Source organism: Puma concolor, chromosome D1, assembly GCF_028749965.1.
Source record: "Puma concolor isolate L17-30 chromosome D1, mPumCon1.1.hap2, whole genome shotgun sequence".
In the NCBI taxonomy this organism is placed as follows: domain Eukaryota; kingdom Metazoa; phylum Chordata; class Mammalia; order Carnivora; family Felidae; genus Puma; species Puma concolor.
Window position 1 is genome coordinate 26,126,617 of NC_141676.1, and position 22,029 is coordinate 26,148,645.

Genomic DNA, 22,029 nt, shown 5'->3' on the forward strand with positions numbered 1-22,029 from the left:
AGAAGGAGGGCGACGTCTCCAGGCACCTCACCTGGTGCGCAGGTGCCAGACCCCTAAGGAAATACAGATTTGACCCCTGGTGTTGGGTTCAGCCTCAGTGGCCACATGGAGGCTACCCTGCACCCCTGGACAAATAAACACAGAAAATATAAGGTAATGCAATATGTTCTATTGTGTTGCTCTGTTTAACTCTGTAGTTAGTAATGATAATTACAGCTTACACGTGGAAGCGCTTTGCATTTGGTAACTTACTTGATGTTCCTAACAACCCATCGAGGTGGGTGTTATCATTACTCCGGTGCTATAGATGAGGAAGCTGACGCAGAGAAAGGTTCAGTGACTTCTGCGCAGTCGCACAGCTGTTGAGTGCCAGAGCTGGGACTCCAGCCCAGACAGTCTGGCACCAGAGTCCCAGCTCTTCACCTTCACAGGGAGCGTCTTTGTAATAAGGGTTCCCTTGGGCACCGGCAGGAACCACCGCCGGGAGTAGCTCTGAAGCATACTCTGCCTTGCAATTTACCTCCATCGCCCCAAAGCTCCATTTCCTCAGGAGCAGGAGTCTGTCTTCAGCTGGACGACAGGAAATTAAGGGATTTTTATCTTCTCCTCCGGCCACAGTGTGAGGGCGTGCTGATTGTACATCAGGTAAAACCAAGAGTTATTTTACCATCCTCTCAAATCTGTCCTCTACTTAAAAAATGCTTTTTTTCCTCATCTCTGCGCCTCGGCTTTCCTGCTGGAGATGCAGTTTCTCCTCTGGGTGTCCCGTCTAAAATACATACTGCTCTTCTCCCGACGAGGATTCAACCCCGGCCCGAGCTCTGGGACGGTGATCCCCTGCAGCTGTCCACGAACACTAACTAATACAAAGGATGACTGAGGGTTTCAAGTTTCCTGTTTACAGCCACCATCCAATGGGGATCTTTCTGGGAGAAACTGAGACTGGCAACAAATTAACAAGGGTTCGGTTATTTTACAGGGGAGAACAATCATTCCTCTGACCACTTTTGATTCATTCCATCTCTGGTTTCCATGGAGCATCATAAAAGGATCTATGTGTGCGTCAGGACAGCGGACGGACGGAAGCGGCCCGGGGCAAACAGGAGAGGAAGCTTCTGCCTCATGCGTCTCCATCCGAAAGTGAGTTTTCCCCAGCACTGGGTATTCAGTTCCTGAGTTCCGGAATTGGCAGGCTGCTCTGCCTGGGGAAATGACAATGACCGGGCGGGGTAACACAGCCCCCATTCCCGTGGTTGCTTTCTTCCCTTCTCAGAAGACCTTTGCCCCTGAGCTGCGGTCCCTTTACAGGTTTATGCTTGCTTCCGTCTTTCCCCTTTATAGCCACTTGCTGGAAAATCTATGTGGGAAATCAGAGGTGCCTGCTGAACCGCCTCTGGCGAGGGAAACCAGTTGAAGAATTTTCAGAGGCTGACTCTGGAACGTAGGGGTACTACCACGCTTTGGCTGCCCAGAACGCCTTCCCGCTTCTTTTCACAGCTCCACGCCCCTTCTCAGTCATGTGATTTTAGAAGGCTTAGGCCGTTGGCTCAGGAGCAGAGCATGTGATTTAGGATCAGCCAATCACTGCATTGCATTCTCTTGGCCGCCAATGATTGGTTCACTGATAACCATGTGACTTAATTAGAGCCATTTAGAGAGGCAGTAAGACTTTCGGTGGGAATTCTAGGAAGGAGATTCTCGCTCAATTCTTGCTGAACTTGAATGAGGTGTGAAGTTGGAGACCTGGTAACCATTATAGATAATCGGGGAGCTGTGGTCTTTGAATATGATCAAGTCAGGAAGAGGGAGAGACGCTGACTCTTGAGAACAGTACCTGAGCCCCTGAATCAGCCTATGTCTGAGCAAGTCCTGTTTCCGGACACTTGGCTACGTGATTCAATACCATTTCCTTCGGGCTTGCACTCTCGCGGGTTGCATTTTGTGTCTTGCAACTGAAAGAGTTGCCTGTTTCCCTGTAGGGATAGTTGAAGGAAGCTCCGAGAATAAGAGCTGCTTCAGCCAGGAAAGCAGTCCTCGGCTGAGGGTATTTGTCCCTTTACATTTATCATGAGAAAGCAAAATCTGCAAAATATGCTTTTAGAGCCATTAGCCTTCCTATTTCCTTCCATCTAAAACTGTTATTTTTGGGGGAGGGGGCGGAAATCTGTCCAGTTTATTCATCAGGTTATTGGTGGGCTTCCCTTAAAGTGAACAGACATGGGTTGAAATCCTCAATAAAACTCTAGCATGTCTTTTTTTAGTCACCATGCCTTTTAAATGCTTCTGTCATCTCAATTACACCATCTTTTTAGCTAAGAGATGGCGTATGAAGACATTTGGCAGGGGACCCAGAATCACCTGAATCCCACCTTGGCCTTCCGACCCCGGCTCTCCACAGTGCCCCAGGGGAGCAGTAAGTAAATTATTTTTAGAGAGAGCTTTGATCCAAAACCTTAATGGAAATTCAAGTAAGTAAGGTTGGGCCTCATGTTCTTTCTCTTTATTGTTCAGTTCCAATTCTCAGATATAACCAGTCCATTGACCTAGACCTTTCCTTTTCTGGGAGAGCTAAGCCTGAAAACCTAGTTATGTTTAGGTTTGCAGACATGCAATCAGCGTAAGACACTCCATCTTGGGTCCAACCTTGGCCAAGCCAAGAGCTCTGAACATGCTTCTGATGAGAAGATGAACGTGTCCAAGGAAAGAGGAAGTGAAGGGGTGGGGAGAGGGGCATCTAGGGTTGCCCTGCCATTCTGGCCACAAGGAAGGCAAAGAAAAAAAACTATTCCTCTATTACATGTGCTATAACCTTATTTCTGTGGAAATGTCCACCTTTGGAGAATGTGAGCCAATACATGTCTTGGAACTAATCTGACCCATACTCCCTCAGAGCAGAACAAAGCAGGAGGTAAAAAGAGAATTTTTGAAAGCTTGTTCTTAATAGTTACCGTTATCATATTAGAATAATGCTGGCTATGATAACAAATCATCTCTAGAATTCCAACAGCCTCACACAAGTGTACTTTTAAAATTTTTTTATTTTTTAACATTTGTGGTTTTTTGAGGGGGGGGGGAAGGGCAGAGAGAGACAGAGAGAGAGAATCCCAAGCAGGCTCGGAGCCGTCAGTGCAGAGCCCAGCACAGGGGCTCCATCCTACAAACTATAAGATCATGACCTGAGCCGAAATCAAGAGTCAGACGCTTGACTGAGCCATCCAGTCGCCCCAAAGTTCCTTCAGTCTTAAGGCTTTCCTTGAAGGCTAACCACTTCAAGGTTATGGTTTTCAACTTTAAGTGCACTTTGTCGTTACCCGAAGAGCTTTGACAATGCTGATAGGTGGGCCCCACCCCCGGAGATTCCTATTTCACTGCTTTGAGCAGCAGCTTGGGCACCAGTAAGTTTAAGATTCCCCCAGAGGAGTACAAAGTGCAATCAGTATTTCACTAGGGCGTTGCCAGAGGGCCATTGTTTCAATGTGTGGTCCTCAGACCAGCAGCAACAGCATTTGGGAACTTACACAACTTGCAGATTCTCAGATCTCAACCAGATTTGTGGAATAAGAACGCCAGGGTGAGACCCAGCAATCTGTGCTTTAATAGCCTTCCAATTGATTCTGATGCATATTCAAGTTTGAGAATCAGTGCCCTAGTTGTCTGCATCAAAGAGCCTCAAAGTTCTCTGCATCCAGGTGGAAGAGGAGAGAGGGAGTTTGAAGGAGCACGCATGCTGCTTAACTACCTTGGACTGGCCGTGACCTCACAGTCTCTTGGCGATATCTAGTCCCATGGGTCCAGCTAGAGGTAGAGAGGATGGGGAAATGGGATCTGGGCTGGGCAGTCTGTTCCTGCCATAATCATACATTCTTGAGTTGTCTACACTGACCCTGAATTCCACACTGATTCAGGATGGAAGAAAAATGAAAGGCAATTCCAAGTTCTACGTGTAACATAAATGGTCAAGTCTCCTAAGACTAAACAAAAACCCAGAAAATGATATGCAAATTATTTATTTTGATATAGGATAGTATGGGTTCATTTGGACAGAAAAATTAACACAAAAAACTTCCACAGATTTATAAGCAATATATCCCATCTTAAAATAGCAATTCTTCACTGAAGTGATAAAATCTCTTGAGTTCTCATTCCAATTAGATCTCTCTGTGATACATCTTGTGTCCATTCACTTCCCCCAACAGCTCAACAGCAACTCTGAGGCAGAGATAGACAGAAGACTGGATCTGTAGGCACAAGATCCTTTCAGAAGCCAATCCAGAAGGAATCTCCCCACCCAAGACTCCACTATGCTGCAATGGAGAGAAGAAAGACATTGAAGTCAGGCAGTTGGTGATTCGGTATCCTGGCTTTGCCATTTCCTTCCTGTGTAACCTTGGGTGAGATGCTTAACCTCTCTGAGCCTCAGGTTCCTCTTCTGTGAAAGAGATAAAAAGTCCTCGTTTGTAGAACTCTGGGGACAACTACAGGAAAAAACATAGGTAAAGAGGCCTAATATATCTTAGGTCTTCTAGTCCCTAAATTCTCTCCAAACATTCAGGATGGGAATAGACCAATAGAACACACGCAGATGACATAGGCCACATTGTGGTCTCCATTCCAGGAGAATGCCATCTGGTTGAGTTTCGGCTGCCTTATGATGACAAAAAGAATTCAGGCCATTGTTGTCTCCAACAGGACACATACAGGAGAAGCACTGAAGATGCTTTGAGATTGTCTGAGGGTGGCTAGATACAACCTATTCTTATTAAAGCTATTTATAGTGAGAAGCCTTTCAGGTCAGGCCTGCCTTTCCAGTCCGCCTCATTGGCAAGGTGATGGGCTCTGGGCTCTGTTTGTTATATGTTGCTCGTGGTTTCTATTGGTTCTGGCTTTGGTGGTTTGTTTCATTCACACTAGATGCCAAGGGGACCATACGGCCCAGTGAGCTAAGGAACAGCCTGGATATCCGGGGACTTTGTGCTGTCTGTGACACTTCAGAAAGTGACTCAGTTAGCCAGTGGTAACAGAAAAAAGAGAACCCGTGACTATTTCATCCATTTGAGCACAGAGACAACTCTAGCCATTTGAATGCTTAACATATACACCAACCCCTTGAAAGCTAAAGTCTAATTTGGGCTCCATGATTCTAGAGGTCGAGGAGCCAGGGAGGGGCTGGAGGGGGGTGACACCAGGCAACTACTGGCACTTACAATGTTGTGCATCCAAAATAAAATAGATAGTTCCTAGATGTTTTTAATATCCAGATCTCAGAGTCAGGTCAGAGCTCATAACAATACAATGACAACTGGAATAAAACCGTATGTGGACAGTGCCTTCCAATGTACAGAACATTTTTATACAGCGTCGGGAAGTCGATCCTTACCATTTCTTGGGAGCACAGAAGTTATCACACTTATTTGTCTTGGTCAGAGATCCTTTGGTGGCATGGAATATTTACCCACTACAAGCTACCAATTGCATGTGTGATAGTCAGACAGCAGCACTCTCTAAGTAACGCAGCCCTGCATCAAAGTGGCATTTTTCTCCCCAGTCTCGCCCGGAGCTAAAGCTGGGCAGTCGATTCTTGCTGCCAAGTTTACAACATGGTTGGGATGGTGAGAGCTCTACGGAATTCAAGTGAAAGGTAATCCACATTCTCCCTCGTGCAGCTGCTCTTAAATTTACAAGGACATGTCCCTACATGGAGTCTCTGGATATTATACTAAGATTGTCACATGTCATGAACACAGTTCAACGCTGCAACTCAGCCGATTGGAAAACCTGATTCAATTGCAAATTTGTTTTTGGCAACTGCATAGCATCTTCCCAAAATATATTAGAGTTGCCATTGACAGATGGTTTGAGATGGGCCAAGGGAGGCTGTTGACAGATATCCTGAGATGGATCTTATTACACTGACATATCTAAAGAATACCCCATGGGAAATGCCTTCACAGACCTGGAGGCTGGCGGAACAAGATGGCAGCCCTTCAAGAGAATTGCCAATAAAAAGACTGAAAATGGGCACAGCCTTCTGGAGGTAATCTGGCAGTATGTATGGAATCTTAAAACATTTATACCCCTTGACCCCGTATTTGTCTTTTCAAGTTGAAAGTGCAGCTCAGACATGCATGCAAAGATTTGTGTGTAGAGATTTTCACTGCGGCATTAACCATAGAATAATGAAGAGCTGCAAATCACCTGAAGTCCCACAACGGGGGGGCAGTTTGAACACACCAGTTATATTTATATCCGCGCTTACTGTGATAAAAAAGAAGGCAGGTAAAGAGCTGTCTGTGGAGGGTGATCTAAATTTTGCAAAAGGAAAAAAAGGACTGGAATTTTTTTTTCTTTTTATTTATCAATAATCACTTTATTATTTTTTAAGCATATGACACTTTTTTCTTTTGAAGTTTTTATTTAATATTCTAGTTAGGTAACATACGGTGAAATGTTGGTCTCAGGAGTAGAATTCAGTGATTCATCACTTACATACAACACTGAGGGCTTATCACAAGTGTCCTCCTTTATACCCATCACCCATCTTGCCCACCCCCCACCCACCTCCCTCCTTCAACCCTCAGTTTCTTCTCTGTACTTAAGAGTCTGTTACCTGGTTTGTCTCTCTTTTTCTCCCTCCCATATGGTCATATGTTTTTGTTTCTTAAATTCCACATATGAGTGAAATCATAGGATATTTGTCTTTCTCTCACTGACTTATTTTGCTTGGCATCATACTAACTCCATCCATGTTGTTGCAAATGGCAAGATTTTGTTCTTTTTGATGGCTGAGTAATATTCCAGTGTGTGTGTGTGTGTGTGTGTGTGTGTGTGTGTGTGTGTGTGTGTGGCATCCAGTGAGTAAAGGCCATATATATATATATATATATATATATATATATATATATACATATGCCACATCTTCTTTATCATTTCAATAGTCAATGGACATTTGGGCTCTCTCCATAGTTTGGATATTGTTAGTAATGCTGCTATAAACGTGGGGGTGTATGTCAGAGTGGCTAAAATTAACAACACAAGAAACAACAGGTGTTGGCAAGGATGTGGAAAAAGGGGAACCCTCTTGCACCGTTGTTGGGAATGAAAAAACATTTTCTAAATGTTAATAGTGAGGATCTGTCAGTGGTGATATAATGAGTAAATTTTTATCATTTCACTTTTTCTGTACTTTTAGTGAATATGCCACTTGAAAAGGTCAGAAAAATATGTGCTATTTTAAATTTATATAAACAATAATTTATAAAAAATTTGGGGTAAGAAAAAAGTCAGCAGTAACCAATACAACTATTTAAATTTAATATCCTAGGCTTTGTCCTGTTATACATGCAAATTTTTTATATAGTCAGAGAGTACCTATATCTTTGTACTCTATTTTTTATAATCTAAGTAAGAATAACACTTAAGAAGTCTTGGGGCGCCTGGGTGGCGCAGTCGGTTAAGCGTCTGACTTCAGCCAGGTCACGATCTCGCGGTCCGGGAGTTCGAGCCCCGCATCAGGCTCTGGGCTGATGGCTCGGAGCCTGGAGCCTGTTTCCGATTCTGTGTCTCCCTCTCTCTCTGCCCCTCCCCCGTTCATGCTCTGTCTCTCTCTGTCCCAAAAATAAATAAAAACGTTGAAAAAGGAAAAAAAAAAAAGAAGTCTGATGAACCTGGAAAATTCTGTGTATGTGTGTGTGTGTGTGTGTGTGTGTGTGTGTGTGAGAGAGAGAGAGAGAGAGAGAACCCATACACATATTGTTTGAAAAATGATAATCAACATGCATGGGATAACTCTCTTAATCGGAAAATCTGCTTATTCAAAAAAATTTAACTTCGACCTCATTCTATAGTGAAAGTAATTCTCTGTAGGCTTAAAATCAGGAATACACAACTAAACCCCTGAATTTCACCCGTTCAGCAGATTTTTGAAATTTACTAAAAACTCTTCAAGAACATAAAATGTAAACATGATCCAATCCACTGGAGAGAGAGAATAATGGATTTGAAAAACCAATGGATGAAAAATCTATTAAGCGTTAGGAAGCAGTAACAGTGGTAAAATTATTTGTGAGACAGATGCACACACGAAATCGAGGGTGACGGCACAACACAAGAGGCTGTGGCTGTGGCAGTGACTGGATGTCCATAATGGCAACAGCCACAAGGGAAATTTAGGAAAGTATTAAAATTCAGTATTTAGAATCAAAATCAGGCTTGATGCAGAAAACAAATCTACCGTCTTCCAAAAACAATGCGGAACCTGCAGTTGTATTTTACCAAGGCCTGCCTCACACAATTCAAGTCAAAATATTACTTTCATCAGAGAATTATTTTTGTTCTTCCATGAAAGAGCACAGGAAATATGTTATGAAATTGCTTGCCAAGGTCAAAAAAATCTCATAATCTTGACGAGAGGCGGTGGAGGCGGGGAGAAAGAATACTCGTGCCTTCGTCTAGACCAGTAGTTCTCAACTGGGGGCAATTTGGTCCCTTAGGGAATATCTGGCAATGACTGGAGACAGTGTTGGTTGTCACAGCTGGATGGGGGGGAGGGGGGCGGTGCTGGGAGAATGCCATTGGCATCCAGTGAGTAAAGGCCAGAAACGCTCCTGACCCTCTTCCGGCGCTCAGGGCAGCCCCTCCAACAAAGTATTGGCCCCCAAAATGTCAGTCGTACCAAGGCTGAGGAACCATGGTCTGGACAGTGACAAATGATTGGGAAGAAATGGCCAAACGTAAGGTCTCTGCCCTCTGTCCTCTACCTGGGGGAGGAGGCGGGGGGAAGGTGGTGTGCTAGGGAGGGGCCCCCTTCTCCTCCAAGTCCACCTGCGGCTGGCCTGCGGCCAGGGAGAGAAGGATGTCCCCCACTCCTGAGGGCTGAGGCCCCAGTTGCATCTTTCATTAGATGAGAAAATTTAAATACAGTAAAATCTTGATTTGACTGGACTTTATACAGGCAAACCTCTCAGGGCGGCCAATGTTTTTTTTTTTTCTACACAAGGGAAAAGGAATAAAATACATGGAAGAAAAGCTTACTTAAGGAACTTCAAAAACATGTCCTAGGGTCAAGTACAAATTCTACCCAATCTCCTGTTTTGTTTTCTAGACAATGGGAGTTGGGGTCCAGAATGTTTAGCCCAAGGTCCAGCCTGACCCACAACTATCACAGAAGAATTTAATTGCATTGGGAGTAAACTGTGCTTCTTAAGGCAGGAAACTCGACTCATACTTTTCAGTAAGATTTTCAAGGGTTGATGTGAAAAGGATTTTCTGGTTAACTCTGAGACGACCTGGAATCTCCATTCCCTGGGCATTTTGACAGATTGGCGTTTTCCTGTGGTTGACATTCCTTAAGATGTTCTTGACATTGGCAAGGTTTACAGGAAGGGCTACCGACGGTGTTAAAAGCTCCAATCCAAATTTCCCCCTTCTACATTCTGTGTTTGTAACATCGGAACGCGTTAAAATAAGCATGTGACGTTTCTGTGTAATTAAGAAAAACAAGTCCCCTGCTTTGCTTTTGAAGTCTAGATAAAACAAAACACTCAGTAGGTAGAAAAGTGTTAACTAGCCTACAGAACAGCAGCAGGGGAAGGTAAAATTTTGGTTCCGATCTGCAACACATTCCAGACGGGCAGCTTTATGTGTCTGTGTCAGTTTGGGGGAGTTGGGAAAGTTGGACTGAAACATTTGGCCGATAGTCTTGCGAGGAAAAGTAGATGGTTTTGCCTGAATCTACCTAATCTCATTCTGACAGGTGCCGGTACAGGCTGGCAACAGCCAGGACTGACTCGGCTCCAACATTATTGCTAACTGGCAGCAGCAGGCAGTACGTGAGTCTGGTATGTGAAAGATGGGCGAAAACTAACACAAAGCCAAAACTCCGAAACTCCAATCGGCTTTAATTAGTCAAGAAAATTCAACAGCTTGAGAATGTACACCTACTGAGACAGTAGGAACCAGAGGCCTGCAAAGTGTTCCTAGGCCCGGCTAAGGATCTTGTACCCACTGCCCATCTCCTTTGGCTTTTGGGTTTTCCACCTTGATCCATAAGGTGTTAAAAATGGCTATTTTCTGTTCCTGCCAGACGTAGCAACGCTTAATTTAGAAAATGCAAAAGTAGGGGCACCTGGGTGGCTCAGTCGGTTAAGCGTCCGACTTCAGCCAGGTCACGATCTCGCGGTCCGGGAGTTCGAGCCCCACGTCAGGCTCTGGGCTGATGGCTCAGAGGCTGGAGCCTGTTTCCGATTCTGTGTCTCCCTCTCTCTCTGCCCCTCCCCCGTTCATGCTCTGTCTCTCTCTGTCCCCCCAAAAAATAAACAAATAAACGTTGAAAAAAAAATTTAAAAAAAGAAAATGCAAAAGTAGGGGCACCTGGGTGGCTCAGTCGGTTGCGTGTCCGGCTTCGGCTCAGGTTCTGATCTCACGGTTTTGTGAGTTTGAGCCCCATGCCGGGCTCTGTGCTGTCAGCACAAAGCCTGCCTCGGATCCTCTGTCCCCCAGTCTCTCTCTCTGCATCTCCCCCAGTCATGGTCTCTCTTTCAAAACTAAATAAACATTAAAAAAAAGAAAATGCGAAAGTATCCTTCAACGATCTGGTGCTTAGGAGGTTTGTTCCCACATCCCCGTCTCTTTCCCTGAATATACAGAATATCCTATATTGTGCAAATACTAACAGAGTCAAAAGTCTCTTGGCTCGAATCTACCCAACAGGGCCTCCAATCAAGGTACTTTTTAAAATTGTGTAAAACATGGGGCTCGTGGGTGGCTCAGTTGGTTAAGCATATGAGTTCATGAGCCTGCATCCAGCTCTGTGCTGACAGCTTGGAGCCTGCTTGGGATCTTCTCTCTCCCTCTCTTTCTGCCCTTCCCCTGCTCGATAGCGCTCTCTCTCTCTCTCTCAAAAATAAACATTACAAAAATTAAAAAAATTTTTTTTTCTAATATTTGTTTATTTTTGAGAGAGAGAGGGACAGAGAGAGAGGGAGACACAGAATCTGAAGCAGGCTCCAGGTCCTGAGCTGTCAGCACAGAGCCCGACGCGGGGTTTGAACTCATGAACCATGAGATCATGACCTGAGCCGAAGTCAGTCACTCAACTGACTGAGCCACCCAGGCACACCCCCCCCAAATTTTTTTTAAATATATAAAACATGGAATAGTGGAAACATCATTAGCTTTGGTTCTCCTTCGACCTGGGTTTCAAATCTTCCTCCATGGCTTTCTAGCCATGGGAACCCTAACAAAATCAGTGTGCTTCTCTGAGACTCAGCTTCCTCACTGGTGAAATGGTTCGATCGTGATCGCTGCAGAGTATGTGGTGAGGATTAAACAATACATGAAAGGGAAATGGCTGGAATTCGGTACATAGCACTCCAATTCCCAGCCCCTCTCACCACACGACACAGCACACAGCCCTCAAGAGGATGTCTTGTTTTCACTGTTGAGTGTTTTGTTTAAATACTTTTTAGGGAAAAGAATTAAAGCTTTAGAAACTGAACCAACAGGGAGGACTTAAGTGAAACAAAGCCAACTTTTGTAGCAAGTTCTGGGACGGATTTATGACAGGTATAACTCATTGTCTTCTGTTTTCTACACAGAGCTTTCTAATGAGAACAGGAAGTTCTTAATGAAGGTCCCCAAATGCTGCGGAACCCTTAGTCATCCCTGCAAAGGGACACCGTGTTCTCACGTACTGGTTAGGACTCTTCTTCGGAACTAGCTGAGATCTGGATTTAGATGGGGGTGTATGTGTGGGTGTCGGGGGGGGAGGGTTTTAAGGTGTCTCATGGAGCCAAAGCTTGTGTCCACTTCTCTCTGTGTATCTATTTCATTTTTACCTTCCCAACCTTCAGCTTTTTCTTCACATCTCAAATGGCGTAAAACAGCTGCCTGACGGTGCTGGGGGGTTCGTATTACAGGCCCGATCACATGAAGATACCGATGCAACGGGATAGTGTCCCCATTTGAAATTCCCAGGGGAGAGAAGCTGACTGGTCCAGCTAAGGTCCACCGCATGCCTCAGTTCCAATCATCTGTGACCAGGGAGGCAGGAGCCCATTGTACAGACATGATGTCAAAGCTTATTCCCACCATCCCGGATGGGGATAAAGGAGCAGTTGTCAAGAGTGGGAGGAGAGGAATGCCATTAGGCATAGACACATCACAGTGTTCCGCCTTATGCAGTAGGGAAAAGAGTGAATAAAACATTGCAGAATTGTTTTCTTTTTTTTGGAGAGAGAGAGGGAGAGAGTGTGAGCGGGACAGAGGGGCAGAGGGAGAGAGAGAGAGAGAATCGACATGTCCAGTGTGGAGCTCAGCACACGGGGCTCCATCCCACAACCCTGGGATCATGACCTGAGCCGAAATCAAGAGTCAGACACTCAACCAACCGAGCCACTCAGGCTCCCCCAGAATAATTTTTAATAGCCAAGGTCACCATCTAAGAAGTTTTCTGCATATCCCTTGGTTAAGCAAAAATTCAGTTAAGCCAAACTTATTTTGCTCTGTGTCCCAATTGTAGAGGACACAGATGGTGGCCTACCTAATAAGCTGTTCCCCTTTGTTCTTAGCTGGCAGGATCCTGCAATTACTTGGGTGTCTACTCTTCCCTCAGAATGGTCATGTCATGGAAAGGTGACCCTATCCCTGTGTTTAGAAGTAAGTTGGTCTAACGGTTGCGTTGGGATCCCATTTATCTTTCTAGTGATTGTTAGACAGAGGCTTATGACACAATTGTGACCAATAAAACATGATGGGGAATCTGCTGAGAGGCCTTCTGCAAACACCCTATTCTCGCTGATAAAAAGAAACTTACAGGAACACACCCTATTCTTCTAACACTTTAGTATCTAGGTGTGATGCCTGGAACTATGGCAGCCATCTTATGACTATGAGGGGACCCAGCAGGAGGATGGAAGAGGAGTAAAATGGAAAGAACTTGGGTCTTTCATGACCCATTTGAGCCACTGGGTTAATCCACCTGAAACTGTTTTGCCTCTGGGATTCTTGTTTTATGTATAGATTTATGCATGCATACCTGTATGTATTTAAATTTTGAAGTACAATTGGCATAAAACATTATAAAGACATAATGATTCAATATTTGTACGCATTGCAAAATTCATCTAGTTAACATGTCACTATAGCTACCAATCTTTTTTCTTGTAATGAGAACTTTTAAGATCTGCTCTCTTAACAACTTTCAGATATGAAATATGGTATTCTTAACTGTAATCACCATGTTATACATTGCATCCTAGATTCTTGTTACTTGATGAAAGAAATATTCTTATTGTTTAAGCCAGTTGAGTTTTTGTTACTTGCATCCCCAAACACCCTGATGCACCTCCTCATTAATACAAATCACAGAGCTACAAAAAAGACACACTTTCATATAAAGCTGACTTCATACCTTGGAGAATAATTCTGCAGATGCTTAGGAGAAGATGTCCCTTAGGCAACATCGATATGATAGCCAAGAAATCATAAATCATTTCTAATGCTCCCAGAGCCTTCTCGAGACACAACGTTTTGCAAACAGACCGACATTATTTTTGTGTATTTATAAAAACGAACTCAGAGGAATTATTTGTTTAGAGTAGGCTCTTTATGCTTCAGGGTCTGCTCCTTCAGACAGGGTGTTGGAGAAGTTTAAAGTGGTTTCATTGTGCTTTCTGCTTTCTCCAGTTTGATAGGCCGTGTTCTCATGACAGGTCTGTCCCTGCAGTGGGTGTCTGCGAAGCTTTGATGTGGGTTGCGTTCGGACAGCCTAATACTTGGGAAAAAATGTGCTGAAATTGAGCAAGATTGCTTTCTGCCCAGCTGTTCTCCAAAGGCTCAGACATTTTTAGCACTGAGCAAAGAAGCTTGTATTTGTTTTGACAGTCTTGGCAGGGAGAACAATGGTTGATTATCCCCGTACTTTACTAACAAATAAAACTGCCTCCAGCAGAGATAAAATATGGGTCTTGACTTGATTGCATTTCATGTCCAAGAGAATTACCTTCTATTCAGTGTGATGCCCTTTCATTATGCAGTGTATCTTTTTCCTTCTTTCTTGTTGCCTCCCAGAGTAACCCGTGGCTTTCACTCTGAGAAGGCAGATTCCCCAAATCACCACGGGCATGGCCATTTGATTATCATGTAAAACATGTATTTTCACTTCTCCAATTTGATTTCTTAGAAGCTTTTTTTTTTGGTTGTTTGTTTTTGGTTATCCAGATGTGTATGGTAGTGACTTCTCTAATTTTCTGTCTGCTTGCTGCTGGTATTTGTGTGGGCCACTGATACAGTTTGAGCACGTAGGAGTCTTGGATTTTACATCAGAGCTATGTTTAAAAGGGCTATCCCACATGACTTTCTTCACCCATGCAGAGAAGTGTCTTGCACAGAACTATTGTTTTCTTTAAAACAAAGGACCCTTTCAATAGTTTCATGAAAACATTTCTCTTTTTTGCTCTATTATTTGCTACCTTCTGGACAATGCAAGGACTTTAGGAGAATACTTCATTTATTCCCTTCTGCCTAGGTAGGTTTGGGAAGGTATTTACGAAGATACACCTTACCAGGTAAAAAAGCAGGGGAAGACATTCCAGGTAGTGAGAGGAGTCAGCCTGTGGGCTCCCCCATCTGACCCCTGCTTTCTCTCCTCTGTGGCCCGTGAGGCTGGCTGCCATTACCGCATCACCAAGCAGCCTTGCCCTCCGGCTTTCTGTTTTATAGCCAATGGGCGGTCCTGGCAGGGGGCTGTGAGATTAGAGCGACTGGACTGTCTTCTCTCCCTCCCCGGCTCCCTCCAAGCCTACATGTTCTGACTTCAGCTGCATCTTCCCTGGGCCACAGCTCCTGTCAGATGCTCCCGCTTGCAGGCTCCAACTGTTGCCCATATCTGCTAACACCACTCCTGCCTCCTGCCTCTCGGGACATTTGCAGTGACTAAGGATAGCTCCCTGTTCTTGTTAGTCACCGGGTGATGGGTTCCCCTAACTTAGCCCTCGCCTCTGCCCATGGTCCCTAGAATGAACTTCCTGGCAGGGTGCCATCTTCTTCCTGTTGTGACCCTTGCTTGACGGTGACACATCAAGGAGAGAAAAGTAGGGTGTTCTCAGGGACAGGAGTACAGTTTCGTGTGGTCTGACCCGGGAGCTGAGATGAGGGAGGCCTGGAGACGACCCGGGGAATTAGGAAGGGGCCTTATCACGAGGGTCTGCCCAATCCAGTCCAGACTTCACCCTGTGGGCTATGGGAGTCAGCGACGGTTGGTAGAATTAGAGTGACATGGCCAGGCCTGCTCTCTGCAAGGGTCCCTCTGGTGCAGCAGAACAGGGGAGAGATTAGGAAGGAGGGACCGGATGCAGGGAGACTAGGCTGGAAGCAGTCGCTTTAATATTCCATACTCAGTGACTGCCCAGTGTACAGATAATCAAACCCAAACTCCTAGCTGTGGTCTACAAAGCCCTACTTGATTTGGCCTCTACCTACCAGTCTGGCCTCAGTTATGCTCCCCACTTCCCACCCCCTACCACTTGTTCACCACACCTTTTCTCCATAAACATGTCAAGTTCCTTCCGGCCCCCGGGCTTTGCAGTTGTGTCCTCGTGCTAGGACACAATTCCCTTTTCATCATTCAGGTCTCAGTTCAACGATTACATCCTCCAAGAGGATTTTAACAGGGTGCTCTCTCCAAAGTGACTTCCTCTGGAAGCCACATGTTATTGGAGGTTTTCTACCCATAGGACTTATTACTGTCTGGGGTATTTTCTTTACTTAGTTGTTGACTTGTGTATTATCTGCCTCCCTCCTCTAGAACATAGAGTGTTCAGAGAGTGACCTGGTGTATCACTGCTACATCTAGTTCCTGGAAGACTACCGGACACAGAATAGATGCTCAACCACTATTTCTGGAATGAATGAATGGATGAATGAATGAACCTATCTTTCCATTGGGCTCCTAAACATCCATCCCCCTCATACACACATTCCACCCTTTATCGCCCCCACTCCACTTCTGCCTTTCTCTCAGCAATAAATTAAGGACCTTTTCAGCAAAGACCATCACTGCTGATGCCAAAGGGTGGCTCTGTTGGGGAAAGATTCCTATGGGAAGTGGAATCTGATGTGGTCTTCAAAGTGAGGCAGGGGGCTTGTACGTGAGCAGCCATTCGGCAGTGAACTCAGGAGCTAGAACACCAAAAACCAAATCCAACCAAAACTTCCAGACCAAACCATTCACAAAATAAAAGCACTGGGACACTATTATTTTCCTAGTGCTGTGTGACAAACACTCAGCACCCCCTGAGTGCTGTATGTAAAAAACAGTGCTTACTTACTGTCTCCCGATTCTATAGGTCAAGAGTCCACACAGGCTCTTCTGGGCTCTGAGCCGTGAACCTCAAGGTTGAAGTCAAGGTGTCAGCTAGCTGGGCTCTTATCTGAAGTCTCTAGGGAAGCTTCTACTTCCAAACCCACTCAGGGTGTTGAGAGAATCCAATCTTTGAGGTTGTGGGACTGAGATCCCTCTTGGCTGACTGTCAGAGGCAGATGTCTCTCTCAGCTCCATAAGGCCACTGGGATTCATTCTCACATAGCCCCTCCATCTTCAAGTGAGAAATAGCATGCAAAATCCTTCTTGCTCTTCAAATCTCTCTGACTTTACCTTCTGCCATCCTTTTCCACTTTGAAGGGCTCATGTGATTACATTGGGTCCACCTAGATAATCCAGGATCATTTTCCTATGTTAAAGTCAACGGATCAGCAACTTCAGTACAACTACAATGTCCCTTTGCCCATGTAACCTAACACATTCGTGGGTGTGATGCTAGGACCAAGGGTCGTGGGCACCAAAATTCTGCCCACCACAGACACAAACAAAAAATGGACCAAAGTAGCTCCTGGAAAGGACTGAAGGACCTCAAAGAAAGGCCCAGTCTCCATAAGGATAAAAAGGCAATTGACCTTTTGATTTTGTCGGAAGTTCTGTCTTCAGCTCTCTGTTTAGAACTTAGTCACCTTCCCGATGGAATACAAAATTTTACGTTCTCTTGGTTAGAGGTAACCAGGGTCTTAATAATTTTTCCAAGAGTGATGATTATGAATCGAACTGTTCTTGACAGCTGGATCTTTTGTTCATCCAGGGCTGATGGGTCCATTCTAGATGATGATTTTCTTTCAGCTTCTCTAAACACGGCCAAGCAGATGGCGTACATGTAGATTCACAGCAGCGCCCAGTGAATCAGAATTGCTCGTGTGAAACTGGGATCTGTATTTCTAACTTGTCGTCAAGGTTATCCTTAAGCCCTTGATGGTTGAACCACACATCTCTCTTCTTTCCCCGTATCCTGGCAAAACTCCATCATCCCAAGTATCAAGAGAAAGTCCCAAATCATTTCCCGAGAGAAATGCCAGGAAATGCTAATAGTTTCTAGCTCATGAGGAAGCCATCTTGGCTTCTCTGTTAATTCGGAAGGATATCTCAAACCCTGGGGAAGAAGCCTGGAGTAAGGGAGAGAGAGGGGAGGGGAGGGAGCCAACATGGCTGAGTAAGTGCTTGCTGGGTACAGAGAAGCAGGTTTTCCACTCTACAGACAGAGACAGGCAGGAGGTAGGCACACAGTACACATTTCACTATTTGTCCTGAAGCTGGCCTCTCTGACAGTCAGGAGAGAGCTTTCCCTCCATCGCCTCTCAATTCCTGCCGCATCCCAAGAAGGAGAGCCAAGCCCCGTGGTGGCTTCAGCCTCAGGAATGTCACAGTGCAGGTGCCTCTGGATTTATTGCACTCCCGCCTCAAAGACAAATGCTGGGTTTCATTGCATCCCATTTATCGTGCTTCCTCCCTGCCTGCTTTGTCCACTCGTCTCTTACCCCAGGCTTGTGGTAAAGTGTACTGGCACAGATTTGGGTGCAGATAACAGCTGCCTGGAGGTGACTGGGGAGGTGTGAATTCGGGGCTGTCGCTTCATTCCCCATTTAGGCAGCTGGCCAGCACCTGGATGATTTTTCTGGATTTGCCAAACACACATCTGAAGATGAGAGTACGGGGAGTGTGATGGGAACAGGGAGGCAGGTGGGTGCTGAGGAAAAGGGGGCTTTGGAGGCAGCGGGACCCAGACTTTGAACCCATGCCTGCCACTTCCTGTGTGGCAAGTCATGCAACCTCCCTGGGCCTCACTTTTGTTGTCATTTGAAAACAGGGCTTTGGGAACGCCTGAGGGGCTCAGTCGGTTAAGCGGTTAAGCGTCTGACTTCAGCTCAGGTCACGATCACGTGGTTCACGGGTTCAAGCCCCACGTCAGGCTCTGTGCTGACAGCTCAGAGCCTGGAACCCGCTTTGGATTCTATGTGTCCCTCTCTCTCTGCCTCTCCCCTGCTTGTGCTCTCTCTCTCTCAAAAATAAAATAAATATTAAAGACATTTTTAAAAAACAGGGCTTTGATCTATTCCTTATAGATTTTGTTTTGTGGATTAAATGAAACAATATCAAAGTGCTTGTCAAAATGCTGGTCACATGATAGGCCTTCATTTATATTAGGACCTTTCCTCCAACATTACAAACCTGCTTGGCAGGGCGCCTGGGTGGCTCAGTCGGTTAGGCGTCTGACTTCAGCTCAGGTCATGATCTCACAGTTCGTGGGTTTGAGGCCCGCATCAGGCTCTGTGCTGACAGCTCGGAGCCTGGAGCCTGCTTCACATTCTGTGTCTCCCTCTCTCTCTCTGCCCCTCCCCTGCTCGTGCTCTGTGTCTCTCTCACTCAAAAATAAATAAACATTAAAAAAAAAAAAACCTGCTTGGCAAGTTAGTTCACAGCTCAGTGCCTCAGTTTCCGCATTTGTAAAGCAGGGACAATAATAATACTTCATAGGGTTGTTGTGAGGCTTAAATGAATGAATAAATGCAAAACTCATTAGAATAGTGCTGAGCACATAGAACGTTTTCAAGAGACAAGCATGATAAATTACACGCCTACATTGTGTCCCCATCTCATTAGGGGCATGAGGAAATGCGATGGAGAAGGCTGGAAACCCACAATCCCAAGGTAGGTCCAGTCTCCCTCAGGACAAGAAAGTAACTACCCTTCTGCTTTTGTAGACAAATCTTCCTTTCCTCTCTGGAATTGAAGAGCCTTCCCCTGCACAGGAGGCCCAGCCAACTCCCTCTCCTTTCTATGTAAATTCAAGAGTGCAGACAAATTATATTAATTATCCTCTACAGCCTAATAAATCATCCCAAAACTTAGTGGTTAAAAGCAAACATTGAGGTTTCTGGGGGTCAGGAATCTGGGAGCATCGTAGTTAAGTGCTTGTGGCTGAGGGTGTCTCATAAGGTTGTAGCCAAGGTTGTGGTCAGAGCTGTATTAATCTGAAGGCCTGACTGGGACTGATGGACCTATTCCCAAGACAGTCACTCATTTGGCTGTTGGCAGGGGGCCTTAGTTTCTCACCATGTGGGTCTCTCTATATTGGCCACTGTGGGGTTCTTAAAACATGGCGGCTAGCTTCCCACAGAGCAGGGGGCAAGAGAGAGAGAAATGGAAGCAGCAGGATCTTTCTCTCTCGTGGCCTAGCCTCAGAATGAACACATCATCATTCCTGCAATATCCAATCTGTTAGAAGCTAGTCACTAAGACCAGCCTACACTCAGGGTAAGGGGAATCAGCCTTTCTCTTTTGAGGGAACGTTGTCAAAGAATTTAAGGATGTAAAATTAAAGATATTTTTTATTTATTTATTTTGGGAGAGAGAGGGAGAGGGAGAGCAAACAGGAGAGGGGTGGAGAGAGAGGGAGAGAGAGAGAGAAAAATAAAGAGAAACCCAAGCAGGCTCCACACCGTAAGCATGGGGCTTGAACTCACAAACTGTGAGATCATAACCTGAACTCAAATCAAGAGTCAGATGCTCAACCAACCGAGCCACCCAAGCGCGCCCTTTTTTTTAAAAAGAGATTTTTTTAAATAAAGACGTAATGAAAACCACTCTACCATCATGCCAATAATGATAGGTGCATGGCAGAGTAGGAAGGGATCTTGATTCCCATATGAGCCAGTGTCTTTGTTCTTTGTCCCTTTAATGGCCCAGTTTACCTTTCCTGGAATAATGTTCGACATGTTTAATTTCCCACAGAGTTAAAAATATGTCCAGACACGGAACAGAAAATGCTTATATTTCATACCACAAATTCTTATCAAGTGCCTTCTCTATGCTGTGTCCTGTACTGGGCGTTAAAAATGAAGTGATTAATACAAATCTCTGTTCTCAAAAAACCTACTGTCCAATGGAGAGACAGAGAGGTAGAGAGGAAGTCAGAATAAAATAGGATACTCCACCTGGGATTACTATGATACTGTATGCCAGCTAACTGGAATTTAAATAAAAGCTCGGAAAACAAAAGAATAAATAAAATAGGATAAGGTTGTCTTCACTCTCCTCCTTGTTTTCCATTTCTACACTCTCTTCTTTCCCTGTACTATCGCAAATAGTACTTCCTCACTTCTTTGGTTATTGTCATTGCTGATTGCCGTTGTCTTTCTAGGGTACCTCAGTGCCTAGCACACGGCTGCCATATAGGGTGCTCCGTAAATACTTGGCAGTGACTCACTGTGATGTGGCAAGCGCAGTGAACTACGGCAGCAAGTAGGGCGGACACCTGCGCGGCCTTGAAGGAAGGCTCCCTGGAGGAGGCAATCCTGTGCTGAGATTTGAAGTTTGAATAAGAATTGTCGACAGGACACACGTGTGTATCATTCCTGTTCCCAGGAACGACACCCGATGCAGAAAAAGCCCAGTACGTTCAAGGGGCTCGCAAACACTTCCGTATGGTGGAGGCCAGAAACAGGCAGGGCTCGTGGAGAGAGAATTACAGAGCGAGTAATGAGAGGGGAGAATAAAGAAACAGCAGAACTAGGTTATTGGGAACTTACCCATGAGAAAATCTGAGGAGTGCAGACCATATCCTAAATGAGGGAGCTATTGAAGGTAGTGGAGTTGGGGAAGGACACGGGCGCGTCCCAAAGTCTTTGATGTTCTAGCAAGGATGTGAAGGGCCACCCCAGGCCCCACTTCCAAGTTTTGAGACTGGGGGCTACAGATGCCCCAGGAGTCAGAGTCCAGACTTCTGCAATGGTGACATTGCAGAAGTTACTTCTGCACCACCTTTCTGCAGCGTGCACAGCCCCCCACCCCCAACTACGCTGTGGGCAGGGACAGGAGTGTGGGATCCCAGTTGTCACAGGCCCATGAGGCCAAGCCTTGTCGGGATCCCATCCAGTGGCCCTCGGAGCTTCCGAAGCCTGCTTCTCTTTGTTCTCTGGCTCCCTTTCAGAAGCAGAGGAGGAGTGGGTGCTTCAGACCCAATTACCAGAGCTTAGAGACTGTGAGTTGGAAAACGCATTTTTCCCTGCAACATGAGAAAATGTGCTGCTTCCTAAGCTCCCCCCACTGGAATTATCTGTGGAACGTGCAGAATAACAGAAAAGCAGTTTTCTCTTGGAAACATATGGAAAACAGTTTGTTTGCTTGGAGGAAAATCATAACTTGTTGTGTTTTTTTCCCTCAGAGGAAAATTAAAACTCTCACACATGAAGTCTTTTCAATCCCTTGTTTGTCTTGTGCTTTTGAGCCAAAATGCGGGTGTGGAGGAAAGTCGTGCTTGTAGGTGAACAGGAAATCGAAGTTGGAAATCTGAATTACAGTGGCCAAACTATCGGAATTCCAAACTCAAGCCACTGATTCATGGTCTCTAAGGCCAGAATGGGGTCATTAGGCCACAAAACCAAATGACACATCTTTCTAGAAGGCAGAAGGGCTTTGATTGCGGACACACTGGTGGGGGCAGAATGGTAAATGATGGCAGAGTGTGAAATATCCAAATATAATTTCCCAAAGTAGTCTTGAAATAATCCTTCCTTTGGAGACCTGATATTCCCAGTCAAGATGGAAACAAAAGAAAATGGCCTATCTTTCACTTGGTTCACTGATCCAGAAAATGGACCCTGGGAAGATAAAGCAGAGCTGGGTGTTTGAGGTGAATAAAAGGAGCG

At 45.2% G+C, this 22,029-nt stretch overlaps 1 long non-coding RNA gene across 1 annotated transcript; it reads left to right on the forward strand.

The window, feature by feature from the left end:
• The first annotated feature begins 391 nt into the window (after window positions 1-391).
• On the forward strand, window positions 392-6,386 carry LOC147576550 (uncharacterized). Its single transcript, XR_015240893.1, has 4 exons — window positions 392-645; window positions 980-1,140; window positions 2,313-2,413; window positions 4,197-6,386. It is a non-coding gene; the product is annotated as an uncharacterized LOC147576550 (long non-coding RNA).
• Window positions 6,387-22,029: the final 15,643 nt, after the last annotated feature.